Consider the following 4,621-nt stretch of genomic DNA (forward strand, 5'->3'; position numbering starts at 1 on the left):
GGCTAAAGATGCTTGGGATAGACTTCAAGTCAAGAATGAGGAAACTAATACTGTTAAAAGAAATAGGCTTAGAAGACTTGTCATTGATTTTGAAAATTTGAACATGGAAGAGGATGAGACTATAATTGATTTCTATGGTAGAGTTTGAAATATTTCTAATGAATGTTTTGTTTTGGGAAGAACTTATTCTAATGCTGATCTTGTTAGGAAAGTGCTTTGCTATTTACCCCAAAGGTTCATGTCAAAGGTTACTACCATTGCAGAATGTTGAGATGTGGATGCTATGGACATTGATGAACTCATTGGGTCTCTCTAAACCTATGAGTTGAATCAGCAATGATGGAAAAAACAGAACTCGAGCAAAGGTTTGGCTCTCAAACATGAGGTTGATTATGATCCTTTTGATGATTGTGATTTAAGTTCATTGGATGATGAAAATTGTGCTTTACTTACAAAGATTTTTGCAAAGTTTTTAAAGAAAAACATGAAAAAGCCTCATAATAGTGGTTATGGCCGAAAAATATTTTGTGAAAAAGCCTTATGACCATCAAACCCCTGGTACCTTTACAAAGAAATTTCCAAAAGATAAAGAAAATAAAAATAAAGGTATCAAGTGTTTTGAATGTGAAGATTTTAGGCACATACAATCTGAGTGTGCTAACACACTGAAAAGGAAGAAAGGTAAAGCCATGGCTACTGCCTTGAGTGAGAGTGGGCATGATGAGAGTGATGATGATGATTCAGGTGATGATGAAATGTTTTAGCCTTCACGGTGAATCAAGAGGATGATAAGAGTGAAGTTTTGGATGACACTATTGGTATCTATTCTGAGCAACAAGAGGCATATGATAAGATGTATGACCAATGGCTAAAGGCTATGAAAAAGTTGCAATAGCTTGGTATTGAGAATGCTACTTTGCCGAAACAAAAAAAATCCTTGTTTGAAAAGATTGTTGTTCTTACTGCTGAACTAACCAAGGCTAAGGTCATCATTGGTAAGTTGAATACAGGTTCTCTTAAGCTTGATGAAGCCCTTGGTTAAGGAAAATCCTTTGGAGATACGTATGGTTTGGGATTCAGTCCTGGTGCTAGCACATCAAAAGCTGGTGTGAGCATGTTTGTGAAAACCATCAAAACTCCTGCTGAAGGAACTGCTATGAGATAGGTTATGAAGGTATCAAAATTCATTCCTATTTGTCATTTTTGTAACAAGAAAGGTCACATCAGACCCAAATGCTTCGTGTTCATTGCTTATTTGAAGAATGTTTTATAAACCATTGTTTTGTTGCTAATGTAAATCATAATGCTAACAATGGTTTTTCTTCCAAAAAATTTTGGAAACCTAAGGTTGATGTAAACTATTTTGTGTCTCATACTTCTTTACTTGCTTTTCAAAATGGTCTTTGGTATCTAGACAATGGTTGTTCAAGGCATATGACAGGTAATAAATCCCTCTTGACTGAACTTGAATCGGTTGATAGTGGACATGTCAGATATGGAGATGGAAAGAAAGGTGAAATTCTTGACAAAGGGTCAATTGTGCTTCCTGATTTCCCTGTTTTGAAAGATGTCTTACTTGTTGATGGTTTTAAACTAATTTGATAAGTATTAGTCAAATTTGTGACAAAAATTTTGTGGTTCAATTCTCAAAGAACAAGTGTTAAATCTTGAATGGTCAAGGTGTTTCTCTACTTGAGGGAAAAATGTCAAATGACAATTGTTACTTGCTTTCTAACCGTGTGTCACGTTTCAGTTCAAAAATAGATTCTACTAACTTGTGGCATGAGAAACTTGGCCACATGGAATTCAAGGACTTAGTGAGACTTTCAAAGTCGTTAAAGGACTACCAAAACTTGAACTGCCAAAAGGTAATGTGTGTGGTCCATGTCAACATGGTAAGCAAACCAAAATATCTCATAAAGCTTTGTCAAATTTCAATACCTCATGTATTTTGGAATTGCTCTATATGGATCTAATGGGTCCTATGCAAATTGAGAGTTTGGGACGAAAGAGGTATGTGTTTCTTTGTGTTGATGATTTTTCAAGGTATGCTTGGGTTGATTTTTTACATGAGAAATCTAATTCATTTAATGCATTTCAAAAATTGGCCAAAAGGTTGCTTGTTGAGAAGAGTTCTAAAGCTACAAAGATAGTGAGAATAAGGAGTGACCATGGAAAGGAATTTGATAATGCTGATTTTGTTAATTGCAAGGCATATTCCATGAATTTGAATACCAAAAACACCTCAACAAAATGGTGTTGAGGAAAGAAAAAACAGAGTTCTTCAAGAGATGGCTAAGGTGATGTTTAATGCCAAAAAGCTTCCTACAAGACTTTGGGTAGAAGCTATTAACACGACATGTCATATTTCCAATAGAGTTTACCTTAGAAAATGTGTTGTTCAAACTCCCTATGAGCTGTGGAAAAGTAAGAAACCCGATCTCTCTTACTTTCATGTCTTTGGATGCAAATGCTACATCTTGAATGATAGAGAGAATTTAGGTAAGTTTTATTCTATGAGTGATGAAGGAATTTTTATTGGATATTCTTCCAATAGCCATGCATTTAGGATCTATAACATGCATTCTGAAAAAGTCTTAGAATCCATTAATGTTATGTTTAGTGATGTAGAAGATTTTTCAGAATATCCTCAAGAATGCGAAATCAGAGACATATATGTTCCTCGTGTGCCCACGTAAGATGGTGTGAACACTACTAAATCTTCTGAACCTAAACCTTCGTCAAATGTGCTGTCACCTACCTTTAATGCTACAGCAACAAGATCTGCTCCATGCAAAGAATCATCTACTGATTCATTATTACAAAATGAAGGGATAGAGCTGGTTGTTGATCTTTCTAATGAAAGCATTCAAAGGAGAAATCAAAGAAGAAAAGATCTACCAACATGGGTTCAAAAAGCTCATCCACCTTCAGCCGTGATTGGAGATCCAAATAAGGTAATGGTTACAAGAAGGAGAAGACAAAATGAAATTAACCATCTTTGTTATGTGTCTTTTACAGAATCAAAAAATGCCAAACAAGCTTTGGAAGATGAAAATTGGATCGAGGCAATGCAAGAAAAACTAGAACAATTCAAAAGAAATGATGTTCGGATGTTAGTACAAAGACCAGAGGGAATCAACATAATAGGTACCAAATGGGTTTTCAAAAATAAAACTGATAAGTTTGGTAATGTTATTAGGAACAAAGCTAGGCTTGTAGCTCAATGATAGACTCAAGTGAAGGGAATCGATTTTGATGAAACCTTTGCACCTGTTGCTCGACTTGAATCAATCTGTTTGTTGCTTTCTATTGCCTGCTGCCTCAAGATCAAATTGTTCTAAATGGATGTCAAAAGTGACTTCTTGAATGGAATGCTCACCGGAGAAGTGTATGTTGAACAACTGATTGGCTTTTAAGACCCTCACAAACCTGATCATGTATTCAGATTGAAGAAAGCTCTTTATGGTTTAAAACAAGCCACGTGGGGACCTGGTATGAAATGTTGATAACTTTCCTTCTTGAGCATAACTATGAAAGAGGTAATGCCGAAAAAACCTTTTTTATCAAGCGTGCTAACAATGAAATCATGTGTGCATAGATTTACATTGATGATATTGTGTTTGGTTCTACATCTCATTCATGTGCACTGATTCATTAACTTGATGAAAAATGAGTTTGAGATGAGTATGGTAGGGGAATTGAATATGTTTCTTGGTCTTCAAATTAAACAAATGAACAATGGCATGTTTGTTTCACAATCAAAGTATGCTAGAAACATGTTGAAAAGATTTTGTCTTGAAAATGCAAAGCATGCTAGAACCCCTATGAGTGCTACCCTTAAGCTGTGCAAAGACAACCATGGTAAAAAGGTAGACAATAAGATGTACCAAAGCATGATAGGAAGTCTTCTTTACTTAACTGCAAGTCGACTTGATATTTATTTTAGTGTTGATGTTTGTGCTAGGTTGCAAACTAACCCTTCTGAGTTGCACTTGAATGCAGTGAAAATAATCATGAAATATGTTTCATGTACGTGTGATATGGGCCTTTGGTACTTATTTGATTCTAATAGTTGTTTGGTTGGATACAATGATGTGGATTGGGCAAGAAGTTTGGATGATAGAAAGAGTACTTAGAGTGGATATTTCTATCTTGGAAACAATCTTGTCACATGGTACAACAAGAAGCAAAATGAAATCTCCCTATCCATTGCTGAGGCTGAGTACATTGCCGTAGGAAGTTATTGCACTCAAATTTTATGGATAAAGCAAATGTTGAATGATTATCGTGTTGATCAAGATTGTGTGACTATTTTTTGTGATAACACGAGTGCCACTAACATCTCTAAGAATCCAGTCTAGCATTCTAAGACTAAGCATATTGGCATAAAACATCATTTCATTAGAGAATTAGTTGAGGAGAACATCATTGCACTTGCTCATGTGAACACAAAATCCCAATGGGCTGATTTATTTACCAAGTGCTTGACTATGATACCTTTGTTTTCTTGAGGAAGACCATTGGACTACTTCAACTTGAATAGTTTTTCATTTCAGTTGATGAATAAAGCATGAACATGCTACTTTTATTTTTGTTTGTCAAGACTTCTTGACCAGTG

This window comes from Pistacia vera, unplaced genomic scaffold (genome assembly GCF_008641045.1).
Source record: "Pistacia vera cultivar Batoury unplaced genomic scaffold, PisVer_v2 Contig121, whole genome shotgun sequence".
NCBI lineage: Eukaryota > Viridiplantae > Streptophyta > Magnoliopsida > Sapindales > Anacardiaceae > Pistacia > Pistacia vera.